The sequence below is a fragment of the Pristiophorus japonicus genome, chromosome 17, assembly GCF_044704955.1.
Source record: "Pristiophorus japonicus isolate sPriJap1 chromosome 17, sPriJap1.hap1, whole genome shotgun sequence".
In the NCBI taxonomy this organism is placed as follows: domain Eukaryota; kingdom Metazoa; phylum Chordata; class Chondrichthyes; family Pristiophoridae; genus Pristiophorus; species Pristiophorus japonicus.
In genome coordinates, this window is record NC_091993.1 from 116,675,598 (window position 1) to 116,701,272 (window position 25,675).

General features: G+C 42.0%; 1 protein-coding gene across 5 annotated transcripts in view; it reads left to right on the forward strand.

Annotated features, from left to right (window-relative positions):
* The window catches only part of LOC139228013 (AMP deaminase 2-like), a 183,545-nt gene that overhangs the window by 67,032 nt on the left and 90,838 nt on the right, over nt 1-25,675 (forward strand). The window contains exon 1 of one of the 5 annotated variants that reach the window (XM_070859165.1): nt 4,197-4,384. The exons of the other annotated variants lie outside the window; for them this stretch is intronic. The gene's annotated coding sequence lies outside the window, so the exon portion shown is untranslated. Of the gene's footprint in view, nt 1-4,196; nt 4,385-25,675 lie in introns of those variants that run through there. 5 annotated transcript variants of the gene reach the window in all.

Consider the following 25,675-nt stretch of genomic DNA (forward strand, 5'->3'; position numbering starts at 1 on the left):
TTCTTTATTCACTGTTATTTCACAGTTATTCTCCTAGTCTTACCTACTTGAAGAGACCTGTCTATAATCTACCTGTCCAGCTTTGTTTTATTCATAAATTGCAGCTGTCATTACTATTTTACAACTTGCTGTGTACGATACTAACTTATAGAAGTGTTTCTAATTTGCAGTGGACTTTCCTGCATGACAATGTTTCTGATTTTATGATCTGTATTACTGAGGACAACAGTCAAAACCATAGACTTCTGTGTTAGCATTTTGCAGAGAACGGCTTTAATGAAACATCAACATTGATAAGTAAAAGTCTAGTTCCCAGATCTAAGTATGTTGGGAGTTTGATGGTTCTGAAGTTCCCAGGAAACTTCAGTGAGTTTATGTTGAGTTTTTATCAACTGCCCTTGCTGCCTGATCTGAGAGTTTTTTCCCCCCACCATAATAAAACATTTTTCACACTAATGTTGGAGTAAACAAATTCATCCTCGGCCGTCCCTCGGAATCGAGGAAGACTTGCTTCCACTCCTAAAGTAAGTTCTTTTGTGGCTGAACAGTCCAATACGAAGGCCACAGATCCTGTCATAGGTGGGACAGACATTCGTCCGGGGGGGTGGTGGGGACTGGCTTGTCGCAGGCTCCTTCCGCTTCCTGCGCCTGACCTCTTCACGCTTGCGGCGTTGAGTTTCGAAGAGTTCCGGATGCACTTTCTCCACCTAGGGCGGAGGTACCTTGCAGAACAACCGAACAGCTACATGTCATTTTCAGTGTAACGACATTGCATATACGCCACTGGATTTTGCACGTTCAAATATTCCATAAGCCTTTTTTTTTGTCACACGCTCTTGGGTAAAGATTGCAGCACTTAAAAAAAAATGCACAATATTAAACTGATTTACATATTGGTACAGTTACGTATTTTGTCTGCACAGCATTTTCAAGAATAGACATTGATAAGATTAGTTTTATATACTGAGAGTAACATCACGATTAGGATGTTTTGGTGGCAGCCATGGATTGGGGGAGGGTAGACTTCCAAAAACTTTTGAGGGCCAGTGGTGAATCAATTGTTGTTCAGAATATAGAGTGTTCTATCTGTCCCACTACTAGAAAAGGCTGCAATTTGGAACACATGCATGCGTCCACGCTCCTTGTGGAGTATTAACTCTTATTTCTGCGCTGGTAGACAGCTACTATCTGGAATGTTTACACGGGAAAATTAATCAGACACTATGTAACTGTGAAACGAGACAAGTAACAAATCAAAATAGTTTGCTTGAACGATGGGTTGAAAACAAAACTTGTAGAGTTCCCTGGCCATTTTTTTTTTTACTTGCTAATTATGTTGAACTTGCGTGTGGTTAGGAGCTAATAATGGCTGCTTTTTGTCTTGTAACACACCTGTGAAGCGCCTTGGGATGTTTTACAACATTAAAAGCGCTATGTAAATACAAGTTGTTGTTGCTTCAAAAATTAGAAAACTATTGTACCTAGTCTTTAAAAATCATTATATTTCTGATGGCTCCTCTGGTTAAGGCCATGAGTAGCTAAACCATACAGAACAGGAAAGTTACAGGTTCTATTCCTGGTCCCGAATCTGCTGGTCTCATCAGAATTCCTGGTTTAGCAAGTGGATAAAATGATTCGGGTTCCCATTTCTCATCGGAAATCTATACATGGGATGCTGTCCACCATTGATTGTCTGCCAGCATTCACGGTTGAGGCTGAATAATCACTTGGATAAGGTACCAGGAAAGGACGCTGCTACCCGTGCACTACAAGGAGTCAGCACCTTCAGGGGAAGGCAATTGGAAGGAAAAGAAGACTATTTTATATATTGTTTAAAAAAAACACGTGCTCTAAAATTCAACATGCAATGTTTTTTAATGTTTGCTAACATTGTTAAATTCTATTGGTGCACAAGCCACTGTGAAGAACATAAAATTAAATGAGGACGCTACATTAACTTAAAAACAAATGGTTCATTCCCCTACCTTCTGCATAATTCTTTGTCCAACCTAAGCAATCACAACATTGTTATCGAGTAACTGGAGGGCACTGCAACTTTAAAATAACCAATGAAAAATATCGATTATTGTTGAAGCCAAGGGTGAACAGTAAAAGCTGAGTTGAGGCAAATTAAAAGGTAGTGCCATTTGTGACTATTTCCTTGGGTTTTAAAACATTGTAGCAGGAAGGAAAGACTGAGCGAAGTCGTGGTGGGCAATAATTACTTTTGCATTGCTGTTGGTGCCATAGCCAGAGTGGTGTACAAGTAGAGACCCATGACATCGGAACCCCGCTGTACCTGCTGGGCCTCTGTTGGAGAGGTAAATAAACAGCCACACGCTTTCCATATTTTTAACCTGCAGTGTTGACACTCAAAGAGTTGGGACCTAGATGCTTTACGGGTTACGCAGTTCACAGTTACAGCGTACGCTGTGGCTCACTTGGTATCATCCTCGCCTCTGAGTCAGAAGGTTGTGGGTTCAAGGCCCATTCCAGAGACTTGAGTACAAAAATCTAGGTTGACACTCCAGTGCAGCACTGAGGGAGTGTTGCACAATCGGAGGTACTGTCTTGCGGCTGAGATGTTAAACGGAGGCCCCTTCTGCCCCCTCAGATGGACACAAAAGATCCTATGGCATTATCTCTAAGATCAGGTGAGTTCTCTCTGGTGTCCCTCAATCAACACTGGAAAAAAAACAGATTCTCTGGTCATTATCACGTTGCTGTTTGTGGGAGCTTGCTGTGCGCAAATTGGCTGCCGCAATTTCCACATTACAACATAGAAACATCGAAACAGGAGCAGTAGTAGGCCTTTTGAGGCTGCACCACCGTTCAATATGATCATGGCTGATCCTCTATCTCAACACCATATTCCTGCTTTTTCCCCATGCACCTTGATGTCTTTTTTATCTAGAAATCTATAGCCCTCTTAAATATATTCAGTGACTTGGCCTCCACAACCTCCTGTGGTAGAAAATTCCACAGGTTCACCACCCTCTGAGTGAAAAAGATTCTCCTCATCTCTGTCCTAAATTTCCTACCCCATATCCTGAGACTGTGACCCCTTGTTCTAGACTTCCCAGCCAGGGGAAACATCCTCCCCGCATCCAGTCTATTCAACCCAGTCAGAATTTTATACGTTTCAATAGGATCCCCTCTCATTCTTCTAAACTCTAGTGAATACAGGCCCAGTCGACCCAATCTCTCTTCATAGGACAGTCCTGCCATTCCAAGAATCAGTCTAGTGAACCTTCGCTGCACTCCCTGTATGCCAAGTATATCCTTTCTTAGGTAAGGAGATCAAAACTGTGCACACTACACCAGGTGCGGCCTCACAACAGTGACTACACTTCAAAAGTGGGAAGGGGGCGGTAGGAGAATATATTGAAAAGTACTTGTGCAATGGGCGAGGTGGTATTGGTGTTTGTCTGAGTATAGATCTGCCCTGCCTGTCTGTGTTAGCGACTTGAGCACAAAAATCTAGGCTGACACTCCAGTGTAGTGTTGAGGGAGTGCTCCACTGTCGGAGGTGCCGTCTTTCAGCTGAGATGTTAAACAGAGGCCCCGTCTGCCCCCTCAAGTGGAGGTAAAAGATCCCACGGCACTATTTTGAAGAAGAGCAGGGGAGTTATCCCTGGTGTCCTGGCCAATATTTATCCCTCAATCGACATAACAAAACAGATGGTGTGGTTGCTGTTTGTGGGAGCTTGCTTGTGCGCAAATTGGCTGCTGCATTTCCCACATTACAACAGTGGCGCTATATAAATGCAAGTCTTTGATCTGCTGAGATCTAACTGACTTAAGCACCACTGAAACCCGCACCTGTGTCAGAAATATCCGTGAAGGTGAACGCCATAGACTTTCGTTTGAGAAGGGGGAGGGGAAGAGACATTTTTGACCCCTCATTTCGGATTTGTGGTTGCTTGTTTTCTGGCCCAAGGTGCTCCCATTAAGTAAAGGGTATCGCTTCCTAGCTTGTCTGGGTCTGTTCCGGTCCGGGGTCGCTTTGCTTGTGCTTGATGCGTGGCTTGGGAAGCGATTTGCATTGGTTAACCCCTCCTCTCTGCCAGCTGGCGGTGCTAAGTGGCTGCTGCTTGCTGCTGCTGCTGTCAACGGGGCTATTTAAAGGCGGCTCGGTGCTGGGGCTGGTCTCCCGCAGGAGGTTTCCTGTGGACAAAACGCGGTCGGCCAGTCGAGGGGGGTGAAAAAGCTGCACGAAACCCTCTATTCCAGGGCGGTTGCGAGCATCTTCTTGTGCGTGCGCCCCTATGTTGTGCGATTAATTTCAACGCAAGCCGAGCAGACAGAGCCAGTCAATTGAGAATCTAGCACACCATCGCACCCCCCCCCCTCCCATTTCTCTTCCTCTGCCTTCAATTGCCTGGTAAGCAGCACATTGCAGATTAAAAAAGATTAAGTTGCAATCTTCTGTAGTGGTTGAAATTAATTAGAATTAATAATTTATACGTTGTATGGGTTGGTGTTGCAGTATTTGGTAATTGATAGCAGCATACTGAGAAGGCACGTTTATTTTAATGTAATTGTACTGTGCCACTCCATGGGACCTGGATACTCTCTTCCTCTGCAGTGTGTGTGAGATCTGATCAGTTGAACTGCTACTTACTTTTCCACGTGCTGCAATTTATTAACCACAACAATGTAGCTGAATTTTCCATCCAGTCCTATTGCTAACATTTAGCCGGTCGGTGTGTGCAATGATCGAGGTGGCGATTGCAGCATAGATGATAAATTTTGAAGGTTGCATTTGCTGTAGTTGTCCACTTGCCTGAAGAGGCTCTATATAGTTGTGTAGCTTCTCTGGGTCGCGTTCTGAAAGCCAGTCTTGTTTTGCACAAAATGCAGCTTCTAAACGGGCATCTGAGGCCAGAGTCCGTCCCATTACTCTGCAGTCAGCTGGTGCACCCACATAAAATGTTGCATCGAAATTTTGTCTCCATGGAATAACTGACTGGAAGCCACTAATGCTCTTCAGGATTTTATCCAATGCTTATGTTAAAGTTTTAGTAACTATTAAATGTGGTCATTCTGATATTGGGGGAGAATTCTCAAATTAGCACTATTGTGATATGAAAAATGTGCATGTTTTAAATGTATGTTTGCAGTATAATTTCTTTAGTCAGCTTAATGTAGTTCTAAGTGTATTTGAATATGTGGTTCTTACTGCATAAGATGTACAATGTTACTATGCGATAGACTAGCCATTGTAATGAATTTGTGTAGAATCATATAAATTTATAGCACAGAAGGAGGCCGTTCGGCCCATTGTGTCTGTCCCGGCTGAAAGAGCTATACAGCCTAATCCCACTTTCCAGCTCTTGGTCCATAGCCTTGCAAGTTACGGAATTCCAAGTGTGTATCCAAATACTTTTAAAATATGATGGTTCTGCCTCTACCACCTCTTCAGGCAGTGCATTTCATACCCTCACCCCCCTCTGGGTGAAAAAAGCTCTCCTCAACTCAGTTTGTGCACTAATTCTTCAAAAGTATCCAGCATGTTCAGACTAAACCTATTTTTTTTGCACTGTTCAGTGAGAATATAATAGCAACTAAATCTGCTGGAAATACTCAGCAGGTCAGGCAGCATCTGTGGAGAGAGAAACGGTTAACGTTTCCGGTCGATAATCTTTTGTCCAAACTGGAAATAGTTGGAGATGTAACCAATTTTAAGCAACTGCAGGGGCAAAGGAGAGGGAGAGAGGGGAGGAAAGAACAAAAGGGAAGGTCTGTGATCAGGTGAAAGGCAGGAGAGCTTAAATGACCAGAGGGATAATGGTGCAAAGCAAAAGAGGGTGGTAATGGGACAAGAAAAGAAAGACATGAGTCTGGAGGAGCTGTAAAATTGCATCACCCGCATCTCCTGTCTGATAAAATTGGAGCAGTGGTTATGATCTGAAATTGTTGAACTTTTAAATGTTCGAGTCCAGAAGGTTGTTTAGCATGGGATGTGCAGTAGGGACCATCCACAATTGTCATTCTTTTCACAATGGCTTGTGTTTCTGCCTCCGTTTCCCAAAATGTCTCAAATGTTTGCAAATGGGTTATTTTATGTGCGGTGAGTTTGTATTAATCCCCTCCATTCTAAAATAATCGAGTGAAATTAATTATAGGTGCTTTCTTACCAACATAATATAAAATATATCTTGATATTGACGTGCATTGTGCACACTTCCTGATAATCACATTTACTTCCTCTAACAACTTTCACTGTCGCACGTTTTGACTTGAACAGAATTGGATTTATTTAGTCACTCTCGACTCCCTTTTTCTTAAACTGCATATCCTTTGAGCAACAACACAGGAACTCTGTTAGTACTGTATATGTTGGGAAGAAAACAAACAGACTCCATAATTCTCAAATATTGTACAAGGCGATGAAGAAAAAAAAATCAGCTACAAGTTCTTATTTCTATTTCTGAAGTTATAATGAAAAGCTCATTGTGTTAACATTTTGGTGTTGTCGGTCAGCCACGTGGGTGGAATTAGGACAGCCGGCTCCAACTTGACAGCAGATTAGGTTTGCAATCATACCCACGTGCCTGCCTGATGGTTCAAACCTTGCGTTGCTAAGAATCCATAATGAGAGGGAGTTGGCTTTTTTTCCTCTTTATTTTCCTCTTTCAATTTATTGAGAAGTACTTTACAGTTGAAGAAAACGACCACGTGAGTCTAAATGTGTGTTTCTATAAAGAATAAATTCATAGTAAAAATTAACAAGCACATGTTAACATTTTGAGTCCGTTTGTCACTTTGAATCTTGATTCTGAGTTGGAATTTAGAAATGCGATTACTGATTTGGAATCGAATAATACTGTGATAATGAATAAGTTCACGAATTCCTCTATGAACAAATTTGATAATGAATAAGTTCACTAATTCCTCTGTCTGCTATATTAACAAATTTTAAATCGCACAACGTGATTTTAAACTAACTTGATCAATGGTAGCCTGACCTGAGTGTACTTTACACGGTAATGATCGTAGAAACCGTTTAGTTTTAGAGTTTGTTTGGGTTGGAAAATTGTGCCGATTATGAGGGCTGGCGTATTTCTACAATGCCTTTTCCCCTCCCGGCGTTCAAAAGTGGTTTCTGAATGTTGCACACTGATTTGTGCATGTTGTCGTTACAACAGCTGGCCTGGCAGTTATGAGCCCAGGTGGCACAAGGTGATGTTAGCCACAGATACAGACTCCAATGTAAAAATAAAAGTTTGTATAAATTATAAGGCTGGGTTGTGAAACTTAATGATGGGGTTCTGATAAATCTCTGGAGTATGGACTACAATATATCTCCAGCCATTCTGTTCTATACATAAAACATGTAGTACCCAAGAGAGACAAAGAAAAGCTGTTGATACTGGAAATTGGAAATTGAAACACCTGCTGGAGGTTTACAGGCAGATCATCAGCATCTGTAAGTGGAAAACGGGTTAAATGATTGGTTGTAACCCTTCATCAGTTTGAGTTTTGAAAATTCATGATCGGGGAGCATGTTGTATAGGGTAATTATTTAACCAGACAATAGGAAATGTAGTAATAGTTATCAATGCTACTTCAGGTTGTGCAGCCATTGCCAGCAGACTGAGTCTCGCACAGTAATTCTGGGACATCCGTTAACAGTGACTACACTTCAAAAAGTACTTCATTGGCTGTAAAGTGCTTTGAGACGTCCAGTGGTCGTGAAAGGGCACTATATAAATCTTTTTAATGGTATGAGTTTTATTCGGGTAAGAACAGAAGAATTTTTATGGCCAGTAAAAAGCCATTCGCCCAAACATGTCCCTTTTTATAGATCACCTCCACCTATGTGCCTGCTGAACAGATCCCTCAATTCCTTCCCTGACCAGAAACCCAACCATAGCTGCTGTTATACTGTAATGCCATTTTAAGTAGTGTTGTATTAATATGAATTTTTGGTGACCATCATCTTTAAGCTAGATCTCTGCATTTATATTTCTAAATCTACCCACTTATGCTTTTTTGTGGGTCTACATGTTTATCACGAACAAGGAGCCAGATTTAGCAGCATTGGATGCTGGGAGCTGGCTCGCTGTTGCATTGTACAACCACGCTAATTGGTTCTTGAATGCATTTATGCTATCTGTGTCAGTGGTAACTTTCGCCATAACTCTATTACCCTTATTGGGCAGAATCATTTCAATAATAGTCACCCAATGACTATTATTACCTTTAAAATTATACGGCCAGATTTTCCTCTTCATCGGGGTTTAAGAGTTTTGCAGGCGGGAACTCTTTCTGGGCACATGCTGCTCATGGATTTTGGTCCATTAATAATGAACTGAAAATCATGAGCAGCTAATGTCTGAATTTGACGTGAGTGCTTTGTGCCTCGCCAAAGGATGCTGATCAGGAAAATCTGCCTCTTGGTTTTTAACTAGTATTGTAACTGGAATGTTTGTTTGCAAAAATGTGGGCACACGAGGTGTTCTGAAGAGAAAGGTGTAAAGACCAACTGGCACTTCTTACTGGTCAGATGACATTCAACACGAAGAGATGCATTCTGGTGCTAAAATAGCAAACATGCTTAAGGGTTAATTTAAATATTGTAGAACAGGAAAAATATTTGAATGTAAAGATAGATTAAATGTTGAAAGTACAGTTGTATTGTGATGATGGTTGCTGAGGAAAAACTATTTGTATGGGTGGGGGGGGGGGAAAAGGGAAAAATAATGAGAATTTTTTAAATCGTAAAGGGAGTTACTAGAAAGAATGTGGTGAAGTGCTTTGTGTGGAGCTAGGGGACGTGATAATTTTAGTGTAATAAGGGAGTAATTTTCATATTCCCTGACCCTGAAGGATGCTGAGTCTTGCTGGGGTGTCGTCCCATGGGAACTGTCGGCCTTCCAGTATCTCAACCCAAGTGTGTTATGATTTTTGACCACAGAGCGTCAGCAAACTATTCAACTGAAAGAAAGACTTGCATTTGTATAGCGCCTTTCATGGCCACTGCACCCCTCAAAGGGATTTACAGCCAATGAAGTACATTTTAAATGTGGGAAACGGGACAGCCAATTTGTGCACAGCAAGCTCCCACAAATGTGATGACGACCAGATAATCTGTGTTTATGTTGATTTGAGGGATAAATATTGGCCAGGATACTGGGGCTAACTCCCCTGCTCCTCTTCGAAATAGTGCCACGGGATCTTTTATGACCACCTGAGAGCAGATGGGCCTCGGTTTAATGTCTTATCCGAAAGATGGCACCTCCGACAGTGCAACACTCCCTGGAGTGTCAGCCTAGATTTATGTGCTCAAGTCCCTAACCTTCTGTCTCGGAGGCGAGTGTACTACCCACTGAACCACTGCTGACAGTGTGTGAATGACTTGCTTATTCCAATCTTGATAGACCGTGCCATTAATTCCCTTGCACGTACCAACGAACTTCCCCATTTTCCCTCTGGATCCAACAAGATATTTTCAGCATTGTGCTGTACCTGTTGTAAATTATTAATTTTGAGTTGCTCGATTTAATTAGCAAATTGTTAATCCTTAATCAAGTCATTCATTCTTTTTAATAGGAATGGTGTAAATCAGAGTGGTTTTTTAAAAAAAGCACAGTGTTCGTTCAATTTCTTCTTTTGGTGGGTTGGGGGAGCGGCAGAGAATTGAAAAAAGACACACCACACATACAAAATGCTTCTCTACGGAGACGGAGATCAGGTAGTGAGTCTGCCCAAGCTGCTCTTGCGCACTTCTTTGTGGCTAATTGCACAATGTCACTGTCTGAGGATGAAGCGTTCTTTCGCCTGCCTTGCCTCGTAACTGGAATGGTGCATGATTGCCAGATAAGCTTAAACATGAAAGGGGGTGTGAACAGTGGAATGTAATATTTATTCTGTGTATTTAAGTTTTGCTAGTTGTTTTCGTTGGAAAGAGCAGAAGACGGAGAATTTTGGGGTGCTGTGAAGGATATGAAAAGTGGAAGTTGTGTTGCTTGTGGACTCTTCATCAGATTCCAATTTGTAAGCTATCTGGAGGATATTCTTTCACTGATTTTGGGGGGTGTTGTACTTTAGTGTGAGTAAGTAACCTATCTTTTCTGCCTTCTGATATTTATCTAATCAGTGTCATGTCATATGGGCTGGAATTTGGTGAACATTTCCGGCGGGTTTTTCGGCAGTATTCTTCGTTTTCGGAGGAAAACCACCCGGCGGGAATTTCATCAGAGTTCTGCCAGCAGTTCCGAAATACCGCTGGTGAGCGGATCGACGGCATGCACCGCCGAAAAAAACATTACCGTCCAAGTTTGGTCACAGCGGTGACCCGTAGGCGAGGAGGGAAAAAAACGCCCACGAGAAACCAGCTTGAGCTGGGCGGTAGGTATGAAACCCTGCAAAAATAGGTAAGTTTTTTTAAAATTCTTTTACAGCGATTCAGTGGAAAAGGGTCTTGAGAATGTGTTCCGATTTTTTTTTTTTGTTTGTTTTTGTTTTTTGGAAAAATATTTTTTTGTGTTTTTCCCCCCTCTCTCGGCCCAAGCTGCAGCTTCGGACTAAATTTTGAGTAAGTACCGCCCAATTTAACCAGGATCGGGTTTTTCCACTGCCGGGTGGAATTTTTTCCATTTTTTTGATCAATTTTTCGCCAGCCTTAATTTAATAATCTTTTGGCACAAGTTGGTCCCTTTCGATCTTCTATGTTGGTAGCACATCCGAATGGAGAGAATGCTGCTCACATTCTTGGTTTCCAGTGGCAAGCTTTAAACTGTTTTACAGACAATAATTGCTGAACCATTTTGAAGGCTTTTCATAGGTTTCATCATTGAAGAAGCTTGTGTAGGTTTAGGGTGTGTCTGGTTGTAGTGTACTGGTACAAAACATTTGGATACGTCAAATGCATTATATATGCATGCCTGTTTACTGTGTGATGCCTGTGACACTGTTATGCAACACTGAATGTACCCTTACACTGTACACACCTTACCTGTACACCAGAGGGTGCTGCTGTTGGAGACCTAAGGGTTACCTGCACTCGAGGAGCTGCAAATAAAGGACTACAGGTCTACACAGTTTAAGTTTCATACCCTGCCTCGTGGAGTCATTACTAAAAGTGCCTCCATACAGTGCAGAATGAAAAGTGATGTTAATAAGAGACAAGGAACACCTTAATACATTCCAAACATTTTCTCTGTTTGAAAGTGAGCATATTGACTAATATATTAAAAATCTTACATCTCTGTGCTCTTCCTGTCTACAAAACCTTATTTCCTGTGGCCGCATTTTTGTGGACAGTTTTTCCCATTATAAATTCCTATGTCCACATTTATAATGGAAACTACCTAATGTAAACCTGTCCTTCTATAATTCTAGCCTCCTGTCAGTGGTGGGGTACAGTGCCTCAATTTTGTACTGGAGAGAAACTATTGGGCTCCAACCACATCTACTTCTGTCTTCAAATTGATCTAAGCTTTGTTATTTAGAAACATAGAAAATAGGTGCAGGAGCAGACCATTCAGCCCTTCTAGCCTGCACAGCCATTCAATGAGTTCATGGCTGAACATGAAACTTCAGTACCCCCTTCCTGCTTTCTAATATAAATATTATCAAGTTGAAGCTTTATAAAAATAAGGACGGAATGTATGGCTTTAAAATGGAAGTTGAATTATTTATGCATCCCATGAACAAATTTTCTCCTGCCTTCTAACCCTGCTTCATCTGAAGATTATACCTGGTCTTGACTCCCTGCATCCAATATCTTCGACACTCAACTAGTAATATGTGAAATCAAATAATATATAAAAATACAGACACAGAATGTGTAACTTTAAAATGGGAACTGAATTAAGTCCGTGTACCCTGCTCCAATTATCCACTATCCTCCAATCCCATTTACAAATATATGAACAATGACGGACAGGGGTCGACCATCTGGTCCATTGAGCCTGTCCCACACAATTGCGATATCTTGTGTATCACAATAGATACACTCCACCCCACCCCAAACCGTGTGATCTCCTGGGAGAGGCAAAAGAAATGACTTCACTTGAAGAATACACTTGGTTTTAGCTCTCCATGCAGTGCTACAGAGATCGAATTGTAATTGATAAAAAGTAAAGTATAATGGGTAGATGGGAGCAATTGCAAAATATGGGGTTCTAATTGGCAGACAGCACTTGACGTTGTGTAGCTTGTTGAACTATTCATCACATTGCTGGAAAATGGTACAAAATCTTAACTAATAGATGAATACTTGTAAATGTTTAAAAATAAATCCTGAAGTCACTATTCAGCCCCGTGAAGGGTCGGGATATGTTTGATGGCAACTACACAGACAGTGATTTAAATTGGTTATGACTTGTGTTTTCCATTCTGCTTGGTTTATGCAAAGTGAAATTCCACTGGGGAATTGAACTTGGAATGTTGTCATGTCTTCAAACACAGTGAATCCATATCATTTCTTCCCCCTTGTACCAAGTTGTGCTCAGGGCAACTTGTTTTACATCATCATGGCACTCGTGCCATTTTTAATTGTCACATTCCATTCAATTGAAGGTTCTTTTGTGGCAAGCTCTCACATTGTTTGTTATACTTAGCGGCTAAAGATGTTCGCAAGAAGGATTTAGCTTTTGATGAAAGCATGCTATGTATGGGGATGAAATCACTTTCCCTTTCTTGTGCACCCGGCTGCCAGCTATGGTTAGTGTAAGTGCAGTGACCTTGTAAAGCATTGGGTTGGTTGGGAAATCTTGTCGTTTTAAAATTCATTTTAGTTGTATTTTGGGCTGTCGTGTAGGCAAATACAGTGCTCAGCTTAATGACACACAAAATATACCACAGATTGTCATCTCTTGTGCAGCCCTGTCTGCTTCCTTGAAAATACCCCAGAATTTGCGCAATCTCGAACTTGCACTTTTCTCAAATTATGTTTACAAGTTTGAGATTACTGTTAAACATTCTTTAGTCCATGATATGGAGATTGTTAGATGTGATGTTGACCTAAGTTAGTCGGTGCTGATCTTTATTTTCCAGCCTGCAAACATTGCTCGATATTCTTAGTCTAATGATGGTATCTTGCAAACTCTGGGTTGTAACTGATCTATGGAGAAAATAGAAGTGGTATATCCTGGGGATTACACTGATCACAGGGTGATTGGATTTCGGCCATTAAAATGAATAACAGTGGACGCATTGATGCTCGACAGTCTGATGGGTGATGTTTAAAACATCTTTCAGTTACGTTTTCTCTCCTATAGAGCAAAGAATTAAAAATAATACAGCAGCTGTCCACTGTGCCATTCTTTTAAAAAAAAAAAGGTTTCGAATCACTGACCCATCTAGTCATGTGGCATAGTAACCACCATGGTCTTCGGAAGACTCGCCTACAACGGGCATCAATTTTGCTGCTGAAACCAAACTGAAAGGGACAGTGGAATCTGAAGAAATAGGTCAGAAATTATGAAGTGAGTGAACAAAGTAACTGTGATCGAGGCAGATCAGTAGCAGATAAAATTCAATACAAGACCAGTGTAATGCACCTAGGATAGCAAAAGAAGCACCACATGTACTCCCATGAATAGTGTTGGAAGTAGCTGAGAATGAAGCAGAAGGAGATCCAAGAGCCTAGATAGACTCGATGCTAACCAACATATTCCACCAGTGCAGAGCAGCAATGAACAAAACCAATAACATGTTGAACTACATAACCAAAACAGTACAATATAAGCCTGAGAAAGTCCTCAAACTGTACGGTGCTCTGGTCCGACCGCCTTTTTGAGTACTTGTTGCTGAGACACACAAATGACATTCGGGTGCCGCGAGCAGGGCAGAGAAAAGCCGCGAGGCCGAATTATGATCTCCGTGTGGGGGATGTGGGGGGGCGGTGGGGGGGAGCGGTCTGAGTTGTGAGGTAAGACGAGAGACATGGGATTTTGAGCCAAGGCAGGAGATGTCTGAGAGTTGATCTTCTAGTATAGAAGGGATTGGAAAAGGAAACTGGAATAGCACTTGTAATTAAATTGTGCGAGTAGGAAAAGAGGACATAGGCTCAAACCTTTAAGTCGTCGTCATAGACAGACCCTCGAAACGAGGATGACTTGCTTCCACGCCAAAAAGGGATGAGTTCGCAGGTGTTTCAATGAAGAACCTAATATTCCAGATCGTGAAGGGTGGAAGATGCCTGTGCGTGGATTTTTTTAATGTGTGGTGGCCGTTGCACACCAGCCACCACACGGGCTTGACAGAGCTAGGTCCAGTGGCAAGGGTTAACCAAGACTAACTGGAGACCAGCTCTGCTGCACAGACCGAGCGTGCACACATATCGCAGTGTGGGCTGGCCCTTGCCTCTTCTGGGCCCCAGTCACTTCCCTCTACAGACTCTTGACACTCCTTCGCCCCTCCTGCTGTGCCTGCCTGCACTGCAATCAATGACCTGGCAAGGCCATCAGCAGGCCGGGGCCATTGGAGGGAGCAGCGTGCTTTTAAGTAACTTTAGGACCGATATTATGAAGTAGTTATTCGTGCAGAGTGATCAACATTTGAAATGGACTTCCGGGTAGAATGATGCTCATAACACACTGTAATTAGGGAACATTTTTGATCCTGTAATGGGGGACAGTGTAGGGTGCTTCTGGATGGATGAACTAATATGGCCCTAATGGTCTTCCTCATCTGTTATTTTCTTGTGACATTACAGCTTCTTAACTGCTCCTAACACCACTCAGTAGTAATATTAACACAGCAATTTTCTATCTTGGAAAACAATAGGCCTTGTCTAGAGTGAATTATTTGGCATTAGCCAGCCACCTGTACATTTAGTTCTGGATGGGTAGGTTCAGCTAAGATCATCAGGTCCTGATCACTATCTACTGCAAATGTGTTGAATGTTCAGTAAGGAGGAGATCTAGATCCGCTGCGATATTCTGTCTCTCTCTTTCCCGCCCCCCCACCCCACCCTTAACATTAAATGATGTGCTGACATTCACTGGGCTCACATATAAAGAATGGGTATTTGGGTGAGGAATGCTGCTACGTATGGGACAGTTCCTCTTGACTTTCCACCTATTCGGAGAGGAAGAAATCAGCGGAATAATTGGAAGATGAAAAAGGAACCCGATGGATGGAGAATTTATATAATTGGGTTTAGTTGACCTCTTTAGAATCTGTTCCACTGAAATTGCAATCATCCGTGTTTGAAATTCAGTCAAATATCATCAGAGAATACCTTGTTTTCTGATTGTATTACTATTTGTTACACGTTTTGACTTAACTGTCAGATATTTGGTGTATATTTTGGGTCATGCTGTCACTTTGTTACTTAATATGGTACGCCCAAAGCTTTGCCCTGCAGGCAGCAGAGCGTACAATAATCTTGAGGTTTAAACCTGTTTTTGAGATTGGGATGAGAGGGTTGAGGTTTTCTTTGCTCTCTAGCAGTGTTTGTTACATCTACACAGTGCTTTTTCATACAATTACTACAACTTTTGCTTCAACGCACCATTTAATTGTGTGAGAAACCTTTCACTTATTCCTCCAATCACTTCGAATGGCCATGGTTCCAAGCAGGTCACTACATTTCTAACATTTTCACTTAACTGAGTAATTTATGAAACAATAGACAGCATACAAATTACTAATGTCTACCTGAAAGTATTGAGGCTTGATAGCCATCAGCTGTGGCTAAGTGGGTATCACACACACCTCCGAGTCAGAAGGTTGTGGGTTCAAGTCCCACTCCAGAAACTTGAGCACAAAATCTAGGCTGACACTCCAGTGTAGTGCTGCACTGTCGGAGGTGCTGTCTTTTGGATGAGACGTTAAACCAAGGTCCTGTCTTCCCCCTCGGGGGGCCATAAAAGATCTATTGGCACTATTTCGAAGAAGAGCAGGGGAATTATCCCTGCTGTCTTGGCCAATATTGATCCCTCAATCAGCATAGCCAAAAAACAGATTATCTGGTTATTATCATATCTCTGTTTGTGGGAGCTTGCTGTGTGGAAATTGGCTGCTACATTTCTTAGATTCCAACCATGACTGCACTTAAAGTGCTTCGTTGGCTGTAAAGCGCTTTGGGACATCTATTGGTTGTGAAAGGCGCTGAATAAATGCAAGTCTTTATAGCTATAAATTGTCATGGCTCAATAGGAAAGCGACTGTAAAATTGGGAATGCAAATGTAACTGATCCATAAGCCTTTATTTTTTTTAAACATAGAAATGTAGAAAATAGGTTCAGGAGCAGGCCATTTGGCCCTTCAAGCCTGTACCACCATTCAATATGATCATGGCTGATCATGCCACTTCAGTACCCCACTCCTGCCTTCTCTCCATGCCCCTTGATCCCTTTAGCCGTAAGGACCACATCTAACTCCCTTTTGAATATATCCGTCGAACTGGACTCAACAACTTTCTGTGGTAGAGAATTCCATATCAGCATTTAGTTCCTACAAGTAAACATGTTTTTAGGAAAATGTATTTCTTCTTTCTTGTGATTCTGATATTAGCTGCTAAATGGCCATTCTTGGGTGCAAACACAACAATATAAGCATGCTAACAACTAAAAATAGGAAAAATTGGGGCCTCATTTTAACAGTTGGCTCCCAATTTACTTTGGATGTCTGAAGGCATTATCAGTTTCCATTAAAGCATTGTTCCACTCTGATGGGCACCATTTGAAAACTTATCGTTTCATATCATTTTAACTGTCACTTTAAAAAAAACTCCAATTGCATGGTATGCCCCTGCCATCAACCTTAGACTATATTTCCCTTACCCTCTCACAGTTCTGGTATTTTGTGGGATTTGTTAATTTCATCCTTGAAGATCTGATGCTGGAAGTTCAGAATTGTTATTGTGGACTTGAAAGTTAAATATAAACGGCATATATTTAAAATTAGCTGGTGCCACATCTGCAATGCTTAACCAGTGATTTGCTGTAACAAAATAAAGATTTGCATTTATACAGCGCCTTTCACAACCAACGGATGTCTCCAAGCGCTTTACAACTGATTAAGTACTCTGGGAGGTACCAGCGGATTGGAAAGCAGCTAATGTAACGCCTCTGTTTAAAAAAAGGAGGCAGACAAAAGGCAGGTAACTATAGGCCGGTTAGTTTAACATCTCTAGTGGGGAAAATGCTTGAAGCTATCATTAAGGAAGAAATAGCGGGACATCTAGATAGGAATAGTGCAATCAAGCAGACGCAGCATGGATTCATGAAGGGGAAATCATGTTTAACTAATTTACTGGAATTCTTTGAGGATATAACGAGCATGGTGGATAGAGGTGTACCGATGGATGTGGTGTATTTAGATTTCCAAAAGACATTCGAAAAGGTGCCACAAAAAAGGTTACTGTAGAAGATAGAGGTACGCGGAGTCGGAGGAAATGTATTAGCATGGATCGAGAATTGGCTGGCTACCAGAAAGCAGAGAGTCGGGATAAATGGGCCCTTTTTGGGTTAGAAATCGGTGGTTAGTGGTGTGCCACAGGGATCGGTGCTGGGACCACAACTGTTTACAATATACATAGATGACCTGGAAGAGGGGACGGAGTGTAGTGTAACAAAATTTGCAGATGACACAAAGATTAGTGGGAAAGTGGGTTGTGTAGAGGACACAGAGAGGCTGCAAAGAGATTTGGATAGGTTAAGCGAATGGGCTAAGGTTTGGCAGATGGAATACAATGTCGGAAAATGTGAGGTCATCCACCTTGGGGGAAAAAAACAGTAAAAGGGAATATTATTTGAATGGGGAGAAATTACAACATGCTGTGGTGCAGAGGGACCTGGGGGTCCTTGAAGTTAGTTTGCAGGTGCAGCAGGTAATCAGGAAGGCGAATGGAATGTTAGCCTTCATTGCGAGAGGGATGGAGTACAAAAGCAGGGAGGTCCTGCTGCAACTGTATAGGGTATTGGTGAGGCCGCACCTGGAGTACTGCGTGCAGTTTTGGTCACCTTACTTAAGGAAGGATATGTTAGCTTTGGAGGGGATACAGAGACGATCACTAGGCTGATTCCGGAGAAGAGGGGGTTACCTTATGATGATAGATTGAGTAGACTGGATCTTTACTCATTGGAGTTCAGAAGGATGAGGGGTGATCTTATAGAAACATTTAAAATAATGAAAGGGATAGACAAGATAGAGGCGGAGAGGTTGTTTCCATTGGTCGGGGAGACTAGAACTAGGGGGCACAGCCTCAAAATACGGGGGAGCCAATTTAAAACTGAGTTGAAAAGGAATTTCTTCGCCCAGAGGGTTCTAAATCTGGAATTCTCTGCCCAAGGAAGCAGTTGAGGCTCGAGGGGCTAGATGGCCTACTCCTGTTCCTAATTCTTACGTTCTTATGAAGTGTAGTCACTGTTGTAATGTAGGAAACGCGGCAGCCAATTTGCGCAAGCTCCCAGAAACAGCAATGTGATAAATGACCAGATAATCTCTCTCTCTCTTTTTATTACGTTAATTGAGGGATGAATATTAGCCAGGACATCGGAGAAACCTCCCCTGCTCTTCTTCAAAATAGTGCCATGGGATCTTTTATGTCCACCTGAGAGGGCAGAAGGGGCCTCGGTTTAACGTCTCATCCGAAAGCCGACACCTCCAGCAGTGCAGCACTCCCTCAGCACTGCACTGGGGTCAGCCTAGATTTATGTGCCCGAGTCTCTGGAGTGGGATTTGAACCCACAACCTTCCGAGGGTCAGAGTGTGTGAGCCACATCTGACACTGAAAACAGATTCAGTTAATAACAGACAATTATATGGCTTGGCTAAGCAAATGATGATGAATTGCACTCAGGATCTCGGCAGGCTGAGCGGATTGTTGGTGAGATTGGAGTAATATTTCAAAAACTGCTCACATTTTGTATCGGGACTGGTTTTCCGTCATGTAGTAAATATTAGATCAAATGGAACAATTGTCTGTTATTAATTAAATCTGCTTTCAGACTCTCAATACAATTCTTTTAATTTTTGAAGCGCAATTACCAGATGATAGTTAAGAGAAATCATTTATGTAAAATAGGCAATGTAGCCATTAAGAAATACTGTATCACTCCATACTGTACTTATTGTATACTGTATCGGGAGAGCCTAAAATATATGAAGTAATATATTTAATTGAGCAAGCTTTCTCATCTTTGTGGTAATTTGTCATCCCAGGCTAGCAGGGTAATTCAACCTATTTTTGTTGAAAGTGACCAGTTGTAATATCAAGTTGCTGGACTGTATTGGTTACAATATTTGCTGCATACCTCTCATTTGAAATATTATCTGTACTGGTTGACACTGTAGCTTGGTAATGCACATAAATTGGCTGGATTGGCAGACCATCCCCACCCTGGAAAGAAACTGATCTGTCTGCCTTGTCTGGGGTAGCTTTATCCATTAACCCATGGAGTGGTATTGTGTGAGGTGATCTGGCAGTCTTCGCTTGAGAAAGAGTTAGTAGAAATGAAGAATGTGGAAAGAGATAATTCCAAATTGATTATGATGCTTGATAAATAGGGTGAAGCTTGTTTGTGATTTAAGAAACAATCTAGTTTGATACAGTTGGGAAGAGTAGACAATTTAAATTTATGTGGGAAGCTACATTAATTGCAATACAGGTACCCACTTGTCCAGCTCAATTGGATATCTCCATCGCCAAACTCAATCTATCCAGCAACTTCCTCTCCGACAAGCAGCTGCGACAAGTTATCCAAAATTAACATTGGCTTCGTTGGATGAGGTACATGATAAATTCTGAAAATCATGTCAGTAGTGATTTCATAAATGAATTGCAGCTCGTTTGAACTCTCAGTTAAGTTCCTGGTTGTCAACGTCGATGCCAAGGGAGAGTCATCACTATACGGCTCATATACACATCAGTGATCAGTTCCTGACCTGCACTGGCAGAGACCTTGAAGTAAGTGCCGCTAGATCACTAAAGGAGAGGAGGGAATAATAACTTAAAAAAAAAATAAGGGCCTTGAAATTATGCTGAGACACTAGTATGCAAGCACTTAAAAGTATTTGAAGTAGCGCAAATATTAACCTGCCTTAAGTAAGTAGAACATTTTCTATGATGTCTTTTTTTTAAATTCCAAGGGAGAGACTGAGAGCCATTTGCAGATCGGGAACTGCTGGGTAGCATCAAATACATTTTTCAGGCTTGTTGGGTGAGCTCAGGTAGCAATTAGCCACTGTTGGGTAGCAATTAGATCATGGCAGAATGAAGCTTTAATCAAAAATGGACATAATGCAGCTCAGGGCAGATTTTTAAAATGGATTCCTGAAGGGTGTGGGCGTTGCTGGCAAGGCCAGCATTTATTGCCTATCCCTAATTGCCCTTGAGAAGGTGGTGGTGAGCCACCGCCTTGAACCGCTGCAGTCCGTGTGGTGAAGGTACTCCCATAATGCTGTTAGGTAGAGAGTTCCAGGATTTTGACCCAGTGACGATAAAAGAACTGGAGTATATTTCCGAGTGGGGATGATGTGTATCTTATCTATGCTCCCTTGTTCTGGACTGTCCAACAAGTGGAAACAGCTTCTTCGTGTCCGTCCTATCAAATGTCTTCATAATTTTATAGACCTGTAAGATCTCCTCTTAGCCCAGCCTGCCCAATCTGCTTACTCGAGAAAGCTTTATGTAATTTTGTTTGTTTTAAAAAATTAAATAAATTAATAACTTGATTGCTGCAAGGGCCGGTTTTTATTATTTAAAAACGAAGGCTGGAGCTCTATGCATTGTTTTCTGGTGCTCAATGACGTGGCGAGAGTAAGGCAAATATGAGTAAAGGAACGCTTTATTGAAAGCTTTCTCTGTTTTAATTGTAAGTAGGAAGTCTAAGAGTTGAATCAAAAAATTTCCAGTGAGCCTATAATTGTTCGGAAGCTTCATAACCAGAGTCAGATGCGTAGCAAAGAAAGAAGTTGCATTTATACAGAAGCTTTAATTTTACAGCCAATGAACCACTTTCGAAATGTAGTCAGTTGCTGTTAGTCAGTATTTAGGAAACTGTTCTGAAGCACGAGGGTGCAGCATTGCACCTGTTGTTTCCATTGTAGATAAACCTTGATAAATCAGGAGCTCATCAGGCTGAGACCGAAAGTGAGCTAGATGTCTTTATCACTGGGATAGAAATGACCGAGGACTGGGTCACACTCTCGTGCTCTTCTGTACCTCCTGGCATCTGGGTCAAGAGCAGAAGTTTGGGAGAAGATTGTTTGCCTGCTGCCTTGGTAAATTGTCCTGGGAAGGTGAGGCGGGGACGGTGAGAAAGACGGACTTGCATTTATATAGTACCTTTCGCAATCTCCGCACGTCCCAAAAGCTCATGAAGAACTTTTGAAGTGTAGTTATTGTTCTAATGTAGGAAACGCGGCAGCCAATTTGCGCCCAGCAAGCTCCCACAAACAGCAATGTGATAATGACCAGATGATCTGTTTTTAAAAAAAAAAAGTGATGTTGATTGAGGGATAAACATTGACCAGGAAACCAGGGATAACTCCCCTGCTCTTCTTCGAAATAGTGCCATGGGATCTTTTGCGTCCACCTCCGAGGGCAGAGGATGTCTCAGTTTAACATCTCATCTGAAAGACGGCACCTCCGACTGCTGCATTCCTTCAGCACTGCACATAGAAACATAGAACATAGAAACTAGGTGCAGGAGTAGGCAATTTGGCCCTTCGAGCCTGCACCACCATTCAATAAGATCACGGCTGATCATTCACCTCCATACCCCTTTCCTGCTTTCTCTTCATACACCTTGATCCCTATAGAAACTGGAGTGTCGGCCTAGATTTTGTGCTTACTGGGGGAAAGCAATTGAAGCTGTATTCAGAAACCAATTCCTTGTGGGTTCTGATGCAGAAAATCTGATTAAAGAATTGTCCAGCTTTGTAGGCTGGGTCCTACTGTAGCGGCATCAAACACGATTCTTGAACGTAGCCTCTCAAGTCATTGAACTCTGATGTAATATCAATGGCCAACTCCATTAAGTTGGTACGCTAGCTAAATGCAGCAGTGCTAACTTCCTACATGCCGACATATTTCTGGTAGGAACCCTGCCATAGAACAAAATCTAGACTGAGGTGAAGATAATTAGATTGTGCATTAACTTCTGTTGCTGTACCCACTTTCAGATGCTGCTAGATCTAGTACTGGATGAGTGTTAATGGTTAAGTTTTTGGGTAGCTGAATGATATTACTTCCAATGAGAATAAGTAAAATTACTCATGTTTGCTTGATAATCTGATCAAGGGAATATCTTGCTTCCTACAGAGACAAAATTCATATGGGCTAGAAATTCGTGTTTTGGTGAAAGCGGTATTTTTTCGCCAAAAATACTGTCACTCCACTACCGCTACGAGGCCTAAAATTCAGGCTTCAATTTGCGCAGCGGTAAAAATCGGCGTTGCATGAGATTCGTGGCGCAAACCGCAAATTTTCTGCGACTTTACTCCGAGGCCGATACGGCTGCGAGAGAGGCTTTGGGTGGGAGGGAACCCCCCCCCCAAAAAAATTGCAAAAAAACACAAACTAAAACATTCACGACACTTAAGTATTGAATCGCTGAAAAAGAATTTAAAAATAAAAACTTTAACTTACCTTTTCTTACCATTTTTGCAGGCCTTCATACCTACCATTGTTCCAAGGGCTGCAACGCAGGTTTTGTCATGGCGTTTTCTTCGCGCAGAATACAGGTGCGCGCTGAGCCAAATTTTTGGCGAAAGTGCTATTTTGAGTCTTGCACTGCGGCAATCCTCTCCCCAGAGCTATTTAAAAGCCACCGCTCAAGACTTCTCCAAATTTACCACCATGAACGGCGAAATATCGCAAAAAAAACGGGTGCAAAGTTGGTGAATTTTTAGCCCCAGAATCGTACAGTACAGGGGGCGACCATTCGTCCCATTGTGCCTGTACTGGCTCTTTGAAAGAGTTTCCCCATTAGTCCCACTCCCCCGCTCTTTCCCCATAATCCTGCACACTTTTCACCTTCAAGTATTTATCCAATTCCCTTTTTGAAGGCTTCTATTGAATCTGCTTGCACCACCCTTTCAGGCAGGGCATTGAATGTTGTATTTTCAATACCGTGTTAATAAATCAATGTAGCTTTTGTCTTTATTAGCCTTTTGAAGCAAAGCACTCAATCCATTTTGAGAAGGCAGAAATGATCTTGTAAAAGTGACCTTGAAAGCACAGAGAAAACCCCATAGTCCTGGTTCAACTACGTTGTGTGGTATTGGATTACTATCTGATTGTTCTGCATCACAGCTGTCCTTTGTATCTCGCAGTTTGAACATTTTTAATAAGGCTGGAAACATTTGTGGGCCTATTGCCAAGAGAGATTGACTCTGCAAGCATCAAGGAGGAAATATCTCTGACTTTCGTGACACAATTGAGATACCTCAATCAACACAGTTTCTACTCCCAACTTTAACCTTTGCAGGTTTATCCCCTGATGTTGCTCAGAGTCGGTCGAGATGTTTGAGGATAGAAGTGCTGTATGTTGTAACATGCAATATATTGAACCAGACAAACTGAATTCTATTCAGTGCTTAATTTCTAATACAGTATGACATGCATGGCGATGATACTTGTAAGGTAGTGCTGAAAGTCCATCTTGCTGCTGATAATGACAAAGCAATGAATCTGATCATTGTGGACAGGCAGGCTGGGAAAGGCTTCAATGATTTCATTTCTCATGGAAACATTTTTGAGATTATAAACACTCTCTAGCCTTTATTTTATTAAGAATTTTCAGTAAATTAGAGCTGCACAGTTTCACAGTCCTACCACCACCTATTTTAAATAGGGGGATGATATGGGGAAGCAATATTTGACAAAAATATAACCATGAGTAAAACCAACTTGCACAACTCCAAAAATAGAAAATGTGTCCCAGGTATGAAATTACCCTGCTTTTCGTGGTGTTTTTCCCCACACTCCTTATTGTGCTTGAGTTGTGAATTCTGTGTATATTTTAGATACCACAGAGAGCTGTGGAGGCTGGGCCATTGAATATATTTAAGGTGGAAAGAGACAGATATTTGATTGATAAGGGAGTCAAGGGTTATGGGGAACGGGGCAGGGAAGTGGAATTGAGACCAAGATCCAAACATCCATGATATTGAATGGCATAGCAGGCTCGAGGGGCCAAATGGCCTACTCCTCTTATTTCTTCTGTTCTTATGACCGTGAAATGCATGTCCATATATCCCTGAAGGCAGCAGGACAGGTGGATAAAGTGGTTTAGAAGGCATATGGGATACTTTCCTTTTTATTAGCTGAGGCAGAGACTATAAGTGCAGGGAGGTTATGCTTGCATTGTCTCGAACATTTGTTAGGCCACAGCTGGAGTACTGCGTACACGTCTGGTCACCACATTGCAGGAAAGACGTGATTGCACTGGAGAGGGTACACAGGAGATTAACAAGGATGTTGCCAGGACTGGAGAGTTTTAGCTACAAGGAACGATTGGATAGGTTGGGTTTGTTTTCTTTGGAACAGAGGAGGAGAGAGGAGAATTAATTGAGGTGTATAAAATTATGAGGGTCCTAGATAGTGGATAGGAAGGAACTATTTATCTTGAGAGGTCATTAACCAGAGGGCATAGATTTAAAGTAATTGGTAGAAGGATTATTGGGATGTTGAGAACTTTTTTCACCCAGAGGGTGAGAGGGGTCTGCAACTTATTGCCGAAAAGGGTGGTCGAGGCAGAAACCCTCATCATATTTAAAAAGTACTTGCATATGCACTTGAAGTTCCATAACCTACAGGGCTACGGACTCAGAGTTGGAAAATGGGATTAGGCTGGATAGCTCTTTTTTGATCCGCACAGTCACGATGGGAAGAATAGCCTCCTCCTTTAGGTTGTGGGTTCAAGTCGTTCAATCGAGGCCTCGTCTGCTCTCGGGTGGATGTAAAAGATCCCATGGTACTATTTTGAAGAAGAGCAGGGGAGTTCTCCCCGGTGTCCTGGCCAATATTTATCCCTCAATCAACATAACATGAGCAGTTTATTTGGTCGTGATCACTTTGCTGTTTGTGGGAGCTTACTGTGCGCAAGTTGGCCTCTGCATTTCCCGCACTGCAACGGTGGCTACACTTGAAAAGTACTTTCACTGGCTGCAAAGTGCTGAGAGACATCCGTAGTCGTGAAAGGCGCTATATAGATGCAAGTTCCATTTAAAACTAAAATGAGGAAGATTTCTTCTGAGAGTCATGAATCTTTGGCATTCTCTACCCCAGAGAGCTGTGAAGCCTGGGTAATTGAATAATTTCAAAGTGGAGATAGACAGATTTTTGAAGGATAAGGGTGTCGAGGGTTATGAGGAAGAGGACAAGGAAGTGGAGTTGAGGCCAGGATCAGATCAGCCATGATCTTATTGAATGGCGGAGCAGGCTCGAAGGGCCGAATGGCCTACTCCTGCACCTATTTTCTATGTTTCTATGTTTTCCACTGTTCAGTAAACTCTCCAGCTTTCCCTTTCCATCTGTGTTTTATGTATATTTTTTAAGGATGAAACTTTTATTGGAAGAACTTTTATTCTTTAATTTTAATCACCATGCACCATTCACAGATGGGAGGATAGGCAACTTCTTCCTCCCTGGCCCCCTCTACTTTCCTGTGAGGAAGTCGTTAGCCTCTGGTTGGCAGACATTTGCAGGATCGTGCCGCACAGCTGCCATGACTTATGAGGAAAGGCCTCTACTCATTGGAAT